The sequence below is a fragment of the Pinus tabuliformis genome, chromosome 8 (assembly GCF_031772625.1).
Source record: "Pinus tabuliformis cultivar Carrire ecotype Pingquan chromosome 8, CPIR1, whole genome shotgun sequence".
Lineage (NCBI taxonomy): Eukaryota > Viridiplantae > Streptophyta > Pinopsida > Pinales > Pinaceae > Pinus > Pinus tabuliformis.
In genome coordinates this window covers 947,093,452-947,110,677 of record NC_142294.1, presented here as the reverse complement: position 1 = coordinate 947,110,677, position 17,226 = coordinate 947,093,452, and positions in this window count along the sequence as shown.

Here is a 17,226-nt window from a genome sequence, read left to right as displayed (position 1 = left end):
GATGGCTTTACAAGAATGTGTTGGATTGGTTTACTAAAGTATAAATGTGAGGCATTTAAAAAGTTGAAAATATTCAAAGATTTGGTAGAAAATGAATTGGATATAAAAATCAAATGTATTAGATCTGATAGAGGAGAAGATTTTATTGATGAATTCTTCAATTTTTTCTGAACAACATGGCATCAAAAGACAATTTTCCATAGCTAAAACTCCTCAACAAAATGGAGTTGCAGAAAGAATGAACATAACAGTTCAATAAATGGAATGTGCCATACTTGATGAGTCAGGAACACCTCACACCTTCTGGGGAGAAGAAATACATACAACTATGGATATACTTAACAAAGCTCAAGTTTGAGTAAACAATGTTAAAAATCCATATGAACCCTGATATGGTAAGCCTACAACTTTCAAACACTTTAGAATCTTTGGAAGTAAATGTTTCATAAAGAAAAATGATGATAAACTTAGAAAGTTTGAATCCAAATCTGATGAAGGAATCCTCCTTGGATACTCCTCCAAAAATAAAGGATATAAATGTTACAATAAATGACTCCAAAATATTGTTGAAAGTATAGATGTTATTATTAATGAAGCATCCACAGGTACCAAAAAGGAAGCACGAGCAGATGATCAACCTATCCCTACTCAAATCCAAGAAGTTGTATGAGAAGAAGAAAGAGAAGCATCAAAAGAAGGAAATGAAAATACATGTATGTCAGAAAAGATTCCATCAAGGTATGTTCAGAAAAATCATCCAAAATCTCAAATTCTAGGTGATAATGAAGCAAGAATACAAACTAGAAGAACTTTTGTTGGACCATCCAGTCACTTAGCCTTATTATCCACAATTGAACATAAAAAAATTAATCAAGTAAGCAAAGATGAATTTTGGGTTAAGGAAATGCATGAAGAAATTGACCAAATAGAAATTAACCATACATGGGAACTGGTACCAAGGCCTCATGATAAAAATGTAATTGGGACAAAGTGGGTGTTTAAGGACAAACAAAATGAAAATGGATAAGTAATTTGAAACAAAGTAAGACTTGTATGCAAAGGCTATGCTCACATGAAGGGATAGAATTTGAAGAGACATTTGTGCCTGTAGCTAGACTTGAAGCCATAAGAATGTTTCTTGCTTTTTTCTAGTTTTCATAACTTTAAGGTATATCAAATGGATGTTAAATATGCATTGTTAAATGGGGTCCTAGAAGAAGAAGTTTATGTTGAACAACCTAAAGGATTCGTACTTGGAAAAGATAAAAATCTTGTTTGCAAACTTAAGAAGACATTTTATGGGTTAAAATAAGCTCCTCTGCATGGTATTATCATCTTTATAGGTATCTTCAACAACAAGGATTCAAAAAAGGTATCTGTGGATAACAATTTATACATCAAATTTGATAAAGACAAACTTTTGGTAGTAGTAGTTTATGTAGATGGCATCATATTTGGAAGCAATGTTGAATATATGAGTCAAGGATTTTCTTTAATTATGTAGTATGAATTTGAAATGTCTCTACTTGGAGAGCTTACATACTTTCTAGGTCTTTAAGTTCAACAAACTAAAGATGGTATCTTTCTTTCTCAAACCAAGTATCTCAAATAGATTATGAAGAAATATGGAATAGAAGACTGCAAACTTGTATGTACACCAATGGTAACAGGATGCAATCTCAACCAAAATGATGACTTTCCTATAGTTAATCAACCAGAATACAGATTTATGATTGGGAGCTTGATCTATCTTATAGGTACTAGGACAAACATTATCCATGCAATTGACATAGTTGGACGATTTGAAGCAAATTCTAAGGAAACTCATCTCCAAGCGGTCAAGAGGATATTCAAGTATCTGCAAGGCAATCAATATTTCCTTCTATGGTATCCTAAAACTGCAGACTTTACACTTCATGCTTACACATATGAAGAGTGGGAAAGTAATGTTGATGACCACAAAAGTACTAGTGGAGGAGCATTCTATTTGGGACCTCGCTTAGTTTCTTGGTTCAGTAAGAAATAAAGTTATATTGTTTTATCAACTACTGAAGAAGAATATGTTGTTGTTGCCTCTTGTTGTACTCAACTTCTATGGATGATCTAAACATTGCAATACATTCAAGTTACATGTCCTCAACCTATACCTATTCTCTGTGACAACACTAGTGCCATAAGTATCTCTAAAAATCATGTCATGCACTCCAAAATGAAGCACATTCCAATCAAATACCATTTTCTTAGAGAGAAAGTACTTGAACAAAAAGTTGAAATGGAGTTTGTTTCTTCAAAGGAACAAGTTGCAAATTCATTTACCAAGCCTATTCCACATGGTTCCTTTGAATATCTCTGACATAAATTAGGAATGATTAATGCCTCTTCACTTTTCTAATTGTTCTAATATGCATGTCATGTTCAAGGGGAGTTGTGGCTGTAAACTCCAACAATTTACTTTCTGTATGTGGATTGTATGAAACACAGTCACATGTATACATGGTTTTTGAGCTAAACTGTCGCGTATGCCTCACAGTGATGAAAAAGGAGTGGAACAGATTCAGGGGTAGATTAATCAATTATGCTTCCACCAGTTATTATTGGCTTTGTAGTTCTAATATTGATTCTGTTGCACAGTTTCAGGGGGAGAATATTCTATACTTCTAATAGTTCATTGTTGGAATTATGGTTTCTTGAGCATGATGATATATCATTACTAATTTATGGTTGTTATTGTTGTTACTAATGAAGATGCATATTTTGATGTCATTATGTCACTAGTTATCAATGATGCATGAATTGCATGTGATGAAGTTATGGATGATATATTTCACTTAATAAAGTTGGTTTGAAGATTTTAATGATGCTCCCGATCAATTCTATGATTTGTGATGTTGTTTGCACATATATTATTGATGCATGTACATGTTTCCTATGGTGTTTGATATTGTTGCTTGAGGATTGTGGCTCTTCCTATATGTGGAGAGAGTGTGTTGACCTTGATGACATGAGAGCTTGATTGCATAATCTTATGCTATAGTTGATTGGTGATGCTTGGAAACATTGCATATATGATGATGATGATGACGCTAGAGAGATTGATGCTACATTGTTATATATTACATTGCTTCTTGATGCTAAGGATTTTCATGTTGTTGTCATTATGACATCTATGTTGATGTTATCAGATGTTTATATTGCAGATTCCTATATGGTGCATGGTGGTTGCAGATTACTATCATGATCTTGCTACCTCATTATTGAGGTCCCTGGTTTTGATCATAATTATCATATATGTCTCTTGATGTAAAGGTCATGTAAAGACCCATGTTTTAAATCATTGTGAAATTTAGTCATGTATGGGCTATTGTGATCAAGTCATGCTATATATGTAATCCCATTATTTTTCTTGGGACATTGATGTAAAATTTGAGCCCAATATGCAAACCCAATTTGCTGGGTGTCTGATGTAATTATGGGAGAATGGAATCATAGGTGGTAGGGAAGGTCATATTTGGTTGAGTCGTAAACACTTGTAATTCTATTGAAGGTTTAGCATATGCTTAGGGGGAGCATCGTCAATATGCAGCTTCAAACCTACAATGATCATCACTACAACATAAATTCTTCATTCATCCTAGATTAGCCCTTTTGTCATTGATGTCAAAGGGGGAGAGAAGCTTGGTTTTTGGAGACAAGTCTTGGTGTTTTGTAGGTGTTTACAGGTGGTGTCCAAACACCAAAGTGGTTTCCATCAAGACCAAAGGGGGTGATTGTCAGCATTATAGCTAATGTGTTTTCCTTTATGGAAACCTACTTGATAAAGATGTACTTGATGTCAAAATTGATGATTATGGAACTAATACAAATTGGTATCGATGCTACAAATGATTTGGATAGAGAAATGACAGTTTATTTACAGATGAATGAGAAAAGTGAAGTTTTGAGAAAGTATATGTGTTTCCTATGAAGAAGGGTCGTGTACATACGTAGTCTTGTGAGTAAAAGTCATGTAAAAAATTTGAACCATGGAAATTGGATACCAGGGGTCATTACCATGGTATTGGCCCTTATTAATCAGAGTTGAAATGGTCATTTAATCTTGTCAAAAAATACTAACAATATTACCAAAGTACTTACCTAAGGTATTGGCTAAGAAAAAAACTATTTAAGAAGATGGATACCAAGGTGTTATGTGTGTAAGTGAATGAGTTATTCATATGTGATTTGATCTGAAACAGGTGTGCACTAGGGATCAAGGAGATGGCTCAAATATGATAGATATGAAAGTGTAGTAAAGACTAATGAATGCACTTTCTTGATATGTTTATGCTTGTAGCTAATAATGATATATACGTGGTAGTAATGATGGTATGATATGAATATGTGATAGTTAAGGTTACATCATGTGAGTTGTGGTTACAACAAAGATGTGTTTTATTGATTCAAGATCTGTATGTTGGTTTGCTTCTGAATAGTTGCGTACATATGCAAATATGTTTCTGAGCAGTGGCATATGTATGCAGTAATGTATTTTTCAGTATGTTTAGATTTGTACGCAAGTGTTCCACATTATAAGCGCATATATGCACTAGTTTGATTAATAACAGTTGTGTATATAGTCTGAGGTAGATTTAGTCTGTAGTGCTACTTAATGATAATTGTTGATGATGTCTGTTGTATTTGTTGTTGTTTGTAAATGATGTCTTGATAATTATTATATGTATTTGACAGTGTTGTTTGGGTTTATTTAGATGTGGATTGAAATTTTAATCAATTATAATGCTGCAAAGGTGTGATTGGGTATGGTTCATGATTTGTGATTAGTTTAATATTTCATTAAATGAGTAGTTCAGTGTGATAGTGATTCAGTTAAATAATTTTGTGATTTGAGAATTGTACTCGGGTGCTATGCAGAGTAAGTGCGTATATACACAAGTTTTCTTAAGAACAATTGCATATATATTTTGAAGTTCTTGTTGGGTTCTGTATTCAGTAGTTTGATGCTTCCGAGATTCAATGATTTTTTGTACTTCAGTTTGGATATTTGTTTGGGTTTATTTTTGGTGTGGGTCCAGTATGAAAATTTGGTGAAAGGTGGCCTACAAGTTGCTTGATGATTGTTTGATAGGTGGATCCAGTCTGAAACATTCTAATAAGTGGTCCACAAGGAGATGAGGGTTGCAGCCTTCAAAAAGGGGTTAGGAGCCAGTAAATAAATTCAGGGGGTTGTAGCTCCCTTCCAGTGGGTGATGGAGAATTAGTGGAGGTTGTATTCTCCTGCAAGAGGATGCTTGCATGTTGGTAAGAGTTTGCACCAGTACAAAAATGTAATAAATAATTTTTTTATATGATAAGAAAGAAGACAAAGACAATGCTAGTTTTCTCCCACATTGGGTTTCCACCTAAAATCCTAGTGTTATATGTGCATTGCTGATGTGTTGTGATTTATCAATTCTTTACTACATTTTGGATGGTGAATGAATTAATATTGCATTGGTTAATTTGACTCACAAATGAAATATATGTCAAATTAATTTAACTGGATATATGTTATTTTTATTCAAAAGATTCACGTACATATGATTGCTGCATGAAGAATAGTAGCATGTAAATTTAGAATATGAAATAAAAAATTAAAAATACTAATTCACCCCCCCACCTAGTATTTTTCCTAACATCCATACATCCTTTGCAGTTTTATAGTGCATAAGTTTCTTTAATACTAAATAAAAAACACTACAACGTATTTCATTTAATACGTGACTATTCTTCTAGAGTTATTGTCATGATGGTGGAGTTTTAGTATAACCATTATAGACTAAAATCAAAACATCACATCTGAGGGATATTATCCTAAACTTCATCTTTTCTTTCCAATCCTGATAGTTAGCATCATTAATTATGACCAGACCTTTATTATCCATAGTTTCTAACTTACCTTGTCCTACCACTGATTGTCCTTGATTGATGATTGCAGATATTGCGATGAAATTAGATACATCATTGTCATAGATTTCTTGACTTGACCTCTTCCTTTGTGTTTCCTTCTTCTTGTGCTTCATTCCCATTGTCCCTCATCTACTCTCAAGCAATTAAGATTTACTGGAGAAAACTAGCTCTCATAGAAATTGTTAGAAATACTAATGGGGGTTGGGGCGGGGGGTGGGTGAATCTATATTTCATTCCCAATTAAAATTTAATTAATTTATACTTTCATTTCCAAATTTATCTTGAATCATTCTTCATTAGTAGGACATTGTGTTATAAATCATAGCTTATTTATAAACCATGAGCAACATTAAGTATAAAATTATGTAAACCATAAGAGTGCAAAACACATCAATACATAGGGACACCATGTTATAGACATATTTGGGCACTGCAACCCCAATCACATATGTCCATAAACCAAGGGCTTCTAAGTCCCTAAAAGTGTTGTTTCATACCCTAAAGGAGCAAGGTCAACTGATTACATCATCTCCTAGAAGTTCTCCATGAAAAATTACTCAGAACAGGTCAAAGCAGGACCATACAGACTGCCTAGTGCTAAGGGTGTGATGCATCTCACCTGCCACATGTAAAAAGTGTGATGCATACTGGAAATCCCTTCTGTAGGGTGCGATGAGCAAGAGCAGACAAATGGAACAAGTAGTTTGCTAGGTGGAGACCCTGAGAATCTTCTAGAAGCTGCTCATTTGACACTTGCCTCTCTGAATTCACCCAAGGATGAGTAAGAGATCATGAAATCTCCAAGTGGAACCAAGAACTATTAGAGAGATGACACTAGTCAAAATCCCAGAAGCTGACTCACCCCCCTGCAAACATCTATATATGGATCCCTAATCCTAAAGATCCAGAGGCTGGAATTTTGTAATTTGCAAGGAAGTGCTATTGGTTTCTCTTTGAAGACATTGTTGGGTGATCTTGTTTTGTATGAGGTGAAGAGGGCTTTCATGCTGGGATGGTGGTGTTGGGTCAGACCAAGTGGTTGTAATTCTCTCTTCTACTACTTCTATCAATAAAGCTATTTGAGTTTTCCTCCATATTCTTTTGTATCTCTAAATATTGTGTTGATATATGCATTTTTATGGTCAATATATATCTAATCCTATATTGTTTACAGTGATAGATCTCTATGCTTTGATGGTATTATGCTGCTTTGACTCTACGGTGCTCTCTAAAGTGGGACAAGTAAGGAAGGAGTGGTGAGATTCTGTCAAAGGGGAAAGGAAACAAGCAAGGAGCCAAGCAAAAGACTGAGGTTGGTACTCTCTGCTTCTTTCTCATCTATCTCTCGTAAAGGAAAACACAAGTGACTTTAGTTTGTTTGTTTCTAAGATAGCTACTCGTCTTGGTGGGACTAGCAATTCTGAATAGGCACTAGTTTTCCCAATAACAAAATGGCGACTCCACTGGCGAGAGAATAGTTTGATTGCTTGTCTCTCCTTGTTTGCTTCATAAACTAGAGACGGAACCTGAAGTTAAGCCAGCTAGCCTTCGAATTGCATTTGCTATGCAAGTGCAAAGTAGATCAACGCTGCTTCAGTCAATCTCTGGGTTTGTTTATGAACTGAACAACTGACTTGCAAACATCCTAAGTGCCCTAGAGGTAGCTCGAGTAACCTCATTAGATCAGCCCCTATACTTTGTATTTACTGACTATCATTAGCTCGGCCTAAATCCCTGAACTAAGCTGCAAACTGTGACCAAAAACCAAGTTAAAGTCTCGTCCCTGGACCATCACACTGTCTCCTTTTCGTAGACTGGATGCATCGCATCTTCCGTGTGTAGTAGGTGGGATGCATCCCTGTTTCCCTGTGTTACAGGTGCGATGATCAAGTAAGACTGTTTCTACCTCTAGATTTTGGTTTTTTCTTCACTGTCTTCAGCTTTATTCAGGAGTTTTGCTATCTGTGATCAGTAGACCACTGTTGAAACCCTCTTCCTTTGCATTATTCAACCTCCATTGTACAAATAATTGTGAATGTTTTTATGTATTTTTCGCCATTTACAGTTCTCCTTTACAAAATAGTAGCTTAATAGAACTATCGTCTTTTGATTTGAAAGTGTCGCAAGTGTCGTTTTCAGTCAAAAAAAAGAATCCTCCTGTTTTTTATAGTCGATTACATTGTTACTCTTGCATTTGATCTGAATTAATAGTATTTCAAGTGTCAAAAGTAGTTTTCAATTCAAAATCACTAAGTGTCATCTTGTCTTCCTTTCGTTTTTTGAAAAGAAATCGTTAGTACTGTTGCTTTGAAAGAAAAGATAATTCATATTTGTACTTAGCATTCTTTTTGTCATTCACACATTAAGAAAGCGGAAAACAAATACATGCATGTGCATTTGCATTTAGACTGCTTGTTGATTTTGATTTAGGATAGTGCATCTAGTGTGTGCTCTCTGCTCTATGTTGAAAGAATTTCGCTTCTCTTTCCTTAGCAACTAGGATTTTCATTGCAAAAAGAAGAGTAAACGACTGTTTATCATCTTAGATTGCATATTTAGGAATTGTATATCTACATCACGCGGTGAACCTTAAAGACAAACTTCTTAAGAAAGATCAACTGTAAAATAAATTCAATGAACATAAAAACGTTTTGGAACCTAATGCACAACATCTAAAAGTCTAGGCTAGAGACGTATTCCAATGTTGTAAAGCCTGGTAACTATCACTTTCATCTTAGGTTGGGTGATTCCTCCTCTTTGAGATGACAAGTGCTAGTACGGACTTGTGCTCCCACGTACCATCAAGTATATATTGGGAGACCATAATAGGCTATATCCTTTATCCTTAGGAAGCCGTGTCTGCTGCCCTATTGATCGCAATGCACTGAAAACAACATTCGGGAAGATTGATTGCCGTACCATAAAAAGTATTATGTAGTTTTGCGATTGGTTTGGTAATCCCTCTGTCTAGATTTCCAGTGTAGTCTCTTTCATTCCTTTTCAGACTCCTTAAAGGAAAAGGTCCATCTGAGCACTTGTCACTTCAGGCTCATTAAAAATCGAAGGCGACTAGAGTCATATTTAGCTTTTTCTCGACTCTTAAAAATTGAAAAAGCAAGTTGTGTCAAAGCGTCTAGAATTCATTTAATTCATAATAACATTCTCCCCTTTTATTTTGAGTTGATCGAGTAATCCACAATCGTGGAGGAAAGTCAATCAAAACCCCATCGTTCGTAGAGACTTACGAGTCAGTCGTATTTGACTCTGGAAACGAAACCATTCTAGGCCAAGCGGACTCATTTAACTGGGTCAAAGTCTCCTGGTTTGTTTGAAACTTGTGTTTCAACATCCTCGGAGACTCCAGTTACTCCAACTATTTCTGGTATCCCTGCATCTACAGAAGAAGTTCTGCAGTTACAAGAGGACATTAGAATTGATCCTAGTGTAATAGTAAACACTTCTATTCCTGAACTAGCTCCATCCAGGGTTGATTCAGAAGGTGTTACCCCTCCAGCATCTGTCACTATAGGATCTATACCTTCTTCGGCACCAGAAATATTTTATGGACTTGATGTCTACCTCTTCCATCTGGATTGATTGCTATAGAAGAGATTACGGAGGATCTTCCATCCAATACTCCATCGCATTTTGGAACTGGGATCCACCTATATCCTTCTACTTTAGAAGTTAGTCCCCCTTCATCGCAAGTTCCTGTAGAATTGCTAGGAAGTCTTTTGGATAGACTTGATATGTCTGGACAACCGTCAACATCTAGGACTGTGTCATATGATACAATGGTAGCAGAACCTCCTGCTACCACTCTGATGATGTTTGCTGGCATACCATCTGTCCCAACTAGCTCTCAATCGCTAGAGGAAGTCCACCCAGGGACTGTTTTGACAATATGGTCTGTTCCTGTTTGTTCGTCCAGAATAATATCTGGAATTTCTTATGTTGAGTCTCGACAAATTGATCCTTCGCAACAGTATCAATTTGGGTAGTTCGGTCTCCAAAGGCCAATCTTTCCTTTGAGAACTGGATTGCCACCATATGGGGGGCAATATGCCCTTTCATTGTTCCCTCCGGGAGAACAACCATATGAGAGTTCTCAATCGAATTTGGGTCAAGTTGGAATCACATCTAGTGGTTTGGTGCCAATACTGCCTCAACAACCAAGAGTTGTATACTCAATGCAACCAAGTCTACATGTGTCGAACATCCCCACTACGCTGGCTATTGTGACAGCGTCGTAAGTACAAGCGTTTCCTGGTGTATGCCAACCTCAAGTTTCTCAGGTCGTAATACAACGGCCTCTTGTCTCCACGACACAACCACAATTGCCGATTGGTGGCTCCTTAACTGGAGCGACTCAGGCTCAAACGGGTCCTATTACTCCTCATCTTGGTCAAACATCTAGTATTGGACAATAGCAAATGGTTTCACAACCATGGCTAGTGCAACATCAACAACCGCAATTCCAGCAAGCTTACCAAGGACCTGAGCAACAAAACGTTTCCGGTAATGGGCAGCCATATATTCAAAATGGTTATCATCAATCATATCAAAATGGTTGTGCCCAGCAACCTTATCAAAGTTATCAGCATCAAATGCATTATGCTGGTATGCAAAGACCCACTACTCAGGTGATCCCATCTTATCCTGGGTATGCTTAACCACACCTGAATCAACAGTTGCCCTTCGTGGCGACTTTAGAGTTACTAGATCTAAATCGGCTAACAAACGATCCAATTTCTTATGCCCCTTGGTGGCCAGCAATTCCTCATAAACTTCCGTCAGATATTCCTAAATTCAATGGAAATCTGGGTGAAGATCCATCAAATCATGTGATAACCTTTCATCTATGGTGTTCCTCGAACACTCTAAATGATGATTCGATTAGGCTTCGCCTTTTTCAGCGAACATTAACTGGTCCGACAGCAAAATGGTAATCGAATTTCCTAGAGCTTCGTTTGATAACTTCGGTGCCCTTGCCACTAGATTTTTAACCCATTTTCAGTTACCAATAAGGTACGAAACAGGAACAGAGATTCGTACAAATTTCAAGCAGACGAAAACCACTCACATATCTGATCATATTCATGAGTGGCGACATCGTCATAGAATGGTAAAAACATATGTTCTTGATCAGCTACTAGTTGAATGGTTTATTAAGTCATTGTTACCTTCTATTATAGAAGATGTGGCAAAGGGAGGAGTCGTCACCGAAGAGCAAGTCATTACTCGTGCGCAATATCTAGACTTGATCTATACTCAGTCTGGAACGCTCTACAACAAAATCCCTGATGCTCCTAGACCAGAGTTTTCCGTTCCTCCTCCTCCTAAATCAAACAAAGATTCTCATTCCAGTGATGGCGTGATAGGTACGACAAGCACGAAATCGACAAAGGCTACATCTAAGAAAGCCCGTAAGGTTTCTGGTCAAAATGCAAATGAAGAACTTCTAGCCTCGGAGGTTAATGCCATGTCGACCGAAAAAGGCAAAGAACCGAAGCAACTAGGGGAAAAGAAGAAAGGGAAGAGAAAAAAGAAGAAACAGGATGATTCATCTCCTGAAAAATCTTCTGCAAACCCTTCTGGGAAAAAGAAACCTAGTCAGCCATGCCTCATATGCGATGAGGACCATTGGACGAGAGATTGTCCATATAAAGCTGAAGTTAAGAAAATCTTTAAGAATTCAAGAACTTCAGCAGTATTGACTGACCCATTTCCGAACCCAGGAACCAATCTGGTTGCTAGCGACAATGCTTCCCCATCCCAGGTGCTTATGTTGTCCATTTCAAAATAGAAAAATGATGCTTTGATATCAACAAGGAACAAATATTACAAGAATCCATAGCTGTCGAAAACAAGGCTACTAATCAACCTAGTAGTTCAACAACAACTTCGACAAAAGTTGTGCCACCCGTCATTCCTCAGCTAACGATAAAGCCACCAAAGGGAGTAGTACACAAATTGACATTTAATCCTCGTGCCAAAGTAGCACAGAATTATAATATAGTAGAGGACCTGGCCCAATCGCCATCTGCTATGTCGAAACTTGAGGTACTGAAAAATTTCCCCTCCCAAAAGCAGGCTCTATTATCAGTAATAGGTGGGATTGACCCAGCGGATTCTAATCTCGTGGCCTTTAGTCATAAAGGATATGAGCCTCAGTTACCAGCTCAACTCACTTTCCTCATTCAAGTGAAAGCCCTCAACAAAACTGTTCATCGAACAATTATTGATGAGGGGGCATCTACATGTATTATGTCAATGATTTGCTGGAAAACTTTAGGCTCACCACCCTTGTTGAGATCGTCAACGACGTTAAAAGCATTTGATGGACGAACATACACTCCTTACAAGATTCTGAGTAACTTACAAGTTGAACTGGGGGGAAAACAGTAGAAATTGATGTTGAAGTTATCGATGGAAACCTCGATTATAACATCCTACTAGGAAGGCCTTGGATTTATGCTATGGCCGCTGTTGTGTCAACGTACTTCAGAAAGATTGCATTTCCTTTTCAAGGATGAATTACAATTCTTGACCAGCAAACTCTTCTCCCCAATATTTCACAAGTTACGAGAAGCATCCCGATGATCCATGGAAGCTCTCAGTTGCTTCAAAATATCGGAGTAGGCCTGCTAAAAGACCCTACATTGATGGGTACTTTTTCCCTACCACCTCCAAACAACCTAGCGGAAGTGGCCACGGTAGGAACCTGCAATATGGTATCTTCCATTCAGAAGATGTCCGAACACGATGTTATCACAGATCATCACCAGGTATTGCCTCCAAGCCCAATAGAAATATTGTAGCAATCAATGTTCTCGGCATGGGAGGCAAACCGAAATCAACACTCATTAAGCGTTTGGGTAGATAGGTCAAAAGAGTATGGTACCTATTGAAATCCTTGGTTGCATTTACATCCCACAGACAAAGTAATTGTTCAGTCAATGATCATAGAGGGGGCACCTTGGGAAGATTACCACCATCGTTCCCATCTTCCAGATTACAACGAAGATTACTCTAGCGACCTTAATCATCCATCAGTTTTTTATTTTCTATCAAATACTGTAAATACAGTGGATTCTAAGTGAAATCTATCCAATATTGAAGAAATTATCGCGATAAATATCTCGACGAAACCAGATGTTGTAGAGAATATTCATGTTGGAAAATCTTGTTCTTCTTCAGAATTGGAAGTATACTACGCTCGCTTTCATGGGTTCAGAGATGTGTTTGCATGGTCATATGAAGAAATGCCAGGCATTGACTCGAGCATAGTTGAGCATGAAATTAAGATGTATCCAGATGTCAAACTGGTAAGACAACGACTTCGGTAGGTGCACCCAAAGAAAGCCACTGCCATCAAGGCAGAAGTTGAAAAAATTCTCCATGCTGGTTTCACTTACCCGGTTCCTCTAACCGATTGGGTATCAAACATTGTTCTTGTGATGAAAAAACAGGGAACGATTAGAGTGTGCGTTGATTACAAGGATGTAAATCAAGCTTGTCCAAAAGACAACTACCCTACACCCTTCATAGACCAGATAATTGATGAATGCGTCGGATGTGAAATATTTTTGTTTATGGATGGATTTTCTAGGTATAATCAAATAAATATCCGCCCACAAGACCAGTCAAAGACTACATTTATTTGTCTGTGGGGCACATTCGCATACCGTAAGATACCTTTTGGTTTAAAGAACGCAAGGGAAAATTTTCAGAGGGTAATGAATTATGCCTTCCACAACATCAAGAACATCATTCAACCATACTTCAAAGTGTTGGAAATAATACTGAGAGGGGGGGTGAATCAGTATTATCAAGCCAAATATTCCCTTTTTTTAAATTCCAGATGATATACACTACTTCAGTTAATACAGCACGCGTATATACGCAACTACAGATAAAGAAACCCGCGTATATAAATCAGACTTATAATATGAATTATCTTTCAGATGTCAGTTATTAATCTGTGATTCAGATGCACATAAGCAGTACCAGAAACAGTGAAACAGAGCAGAAGACAGTCACACACAAGAACACAAGATATAAGGAGGAAACCCAATGTGGGTGAAAACCCCCTGCTGCAATTCGTCTCTATCTTATTTTTAATTAGAAACTTCTCTTTACAATGTCTTGTACTGGAGCAGACTTTACCAGTACGCAGGCTACAACCTGCAGAGAGCTACAACTCTCTCTCATTTTCCGGCTTCCCTAGAAGGGAGCTCCAACCCCCTTAGTTCTTGTACTAGCTTGAGATACTAGTACGCAGGATTCTACCTGCAGAAGGCTGCAACCTTCTCTTTGCTTTCAGGGACCTCGTTTCATTAATTTTCAGACTGGATCCACAAGTAACATCAATCAAACATCAAGAATTTCTGCATAACCCAAACTCCTTTTCACCAATCAAAAGCTGAAACAACTAAGCACTCCTCTGACCACTGAACCCAGAACACAGTAACTGTAATCAAACACCAATCCTGAACCCAGAACACTGCAGCAATAAAACAGAAGTAGCTAGAACATAAATCAAGACATATACGCTACTTCAATGTTCATCAACCTGCGATTATACGCTTCTGTACCACAACCAACCTGCGTATACGCGTCTTTCATTCACAGAAAACGCGTATATACGCACCTTCAATTCACTGAACCTGCGTACAGATCTATAAAGGATAATTTATTCTTTTAAGCATTCAGACATTAGTTAACCCAGATTTATAGATCAAGAGTGTGCCGCATATAACAGATCAAAATCATACAGAGATACCAATGTTCAAGCCTTGAGATTTAGATCCATCAATAGTCCTTATCCTTCTTGCGCTCAGGTTCCACCTTCATTCAGATCTAGATCTGCACCATAACCCAATCACTTGTATTCCAGATCTATCACAATATCAGATATTCGATCATTCAGAGGATACCTTTTCACATGATCTCCTTCCTCTTTTATAGTAATAGGCCTTGCACAATACCACGGGCCAAAACCATAATAATCCAATACCAAAGGCCAAAAACCTGGGTTCAACTCTTCTGCCGAGATACCATGGTCCACAACCAAAGGTTCAAATTCCAAGGACTAACAACCACGGACCAAAAATAAGTTTCCCATCATGTACGTGCTTTTATGTGCATGAAAGTGCGTGTATATGCATACGCGACTTCGGAACGTATAAACCGCGTGTATACGCGACTTCGGCAAGGTGTACCTGCGTATACAAGATTTCCTTCATTCTGAGCACTTGAACTAAGATCTGTCACCAAAGAGAGTTTCCATCAAGGACAACACCTGTACCATAGCGCCACATCTGTGCCAAAATGCCAACACGACGATCTTACGACTCATTCGCGAAAGCGGACCGATCATCTGCAGCATTTGAGAGCAATATTTCTACGTTGCTGACACTACAAAATAAGACTCAACCCGCACAAGTGTGTGTTTTGTGTCGGTTCTAGTCGATTACTTGGTTTGGTAGTTTCAAAGGATGGAATTCGCCTCGACCCATGCAAGGTTCAGGCAATCATCGATTTGCCCCCACCTTCAAATTTGCTTGAGATTTATAAACTCCAAGGGAAAGTAAAATTTTTGAGGAGGTTCATTCCAAATTATGCTGAACTTGCTAAAGGTTATACGCGTCTGTTGAAAAAATAAGTACCCTTCAACTGGGATCAGGTCGCGTAAGCTTCCTTTGATGCTCTAAAGGAATCCATAATAAAATCATCATTAATGTACACTCATGATTATCAAAAATACTTTAACCTGTATTTGGCTATAGTAGATACAACCATCGCAATGGTTTTAGTTCAAGAAGACAATGGAATCGAACATCCTGTTTATTATTTAAGTCGAAACTTAAATGATACAGAAAGCAAGTACTCCTATGTTGAAAAGCTGGCTCTTGCAGCTGTTCAAGCAATACAGAGATTTCGACACTATATTCTCTTTCGAAAAACTATTGTTTTGTCAGAGTGCAACCCCATGACTTACATCTTGTCGCGAAAACTGCTTGGGGGAAAATATTCAAAGTGGAAAGCAATTTTGCAAGAGTTTGATATGGAATTCATAAAATCCAAATCAAAGAAAGCTCTAGTTTTCGCGAAGTTACCATGTGATTTCCCATCATCGTCCAATGATTCAACATCCAAAGCAACAATCATGGATGAATCTTTGTTTCTGATATCTTCAAGCGATCCTTGGTATGGAGATATAATCATTTATCTCCAAACCCAAATGTATAGGTCTAACACCACTCGCTCAAAACAACGATGTACTCAATACCAAGCAAAAGACTACATGATCATTGGTGATACACTATACTGTCGTGGTGTCGATACAGTTCTGTGAAGGTGCCTCACCCATGAGGAGGCCGAAAAGGTCTTGAATGATTGTCATTCAGGCGCATGTGGGGGGCATCAATCTGGTTATGCTACGGCACAAAATATTTTACAAGTGGGATACTTCTGGCCAACAATGTTCAAAGATTTCATAACCGCAGTCAGAAGTTTCCATGCTTTCCAAATCTTCGACTACAAAACTAGAATACCACCCGCACCTCTGCAGCCAATAGTTGTTGTTGGGCCATTTGCTAAATGGGGCATAGATTTCATGCAATGTAACCCCACCTCAGCTAGGGGGCATGGGTATATCATAGTCGTAGTTGACTATTTTACGAAATGGGCCGAGGCGATGCCTACATTAAACAATAGTGGCGAAACAACCACTCTTTTCTTTTTCAATCATGTAGTCTCCAGGTTTGGCGTTCCACAAGCTATAGTCACAGATCATGGATCGCATTTCTGCAATCACATGATGGTTGAATTGGCTACCAAATTAGGATTGTCCCACGACAGCTCTACTCCGTATTATCTGCTATCTAATGGACAAGTTGAGGCGATCAACAAAGTCCTAAAATGCATGCTACAAAGGATGATTGGAGTCCATAAACGGAGTTGGCACCTAATCCTGTACTTAGCCTTGTGGGCATACCGAACATCGGTAAGAAATGCGATCAGTTTTATGCCCTTTCAGCTGGTGTATGACCTGGAAGCGATCTTACCAATTCAGTGCGAAATTTCATCTTTCAAGCTCACAGTTGACCTCCTCCCCGGAACTTCAAAGGAAGAGGCTTGTTTCTTAGATTTAATCTGACTGGATGAAACCTGTTGTGATGCCGCCTTGGCTAATGAAGCACATAAGAAGCAAGTCAAAGAAAAATTTGACAAGAATGTCAAACCCCGCATTTTCTCAGAAGGTGACCTGGTCTT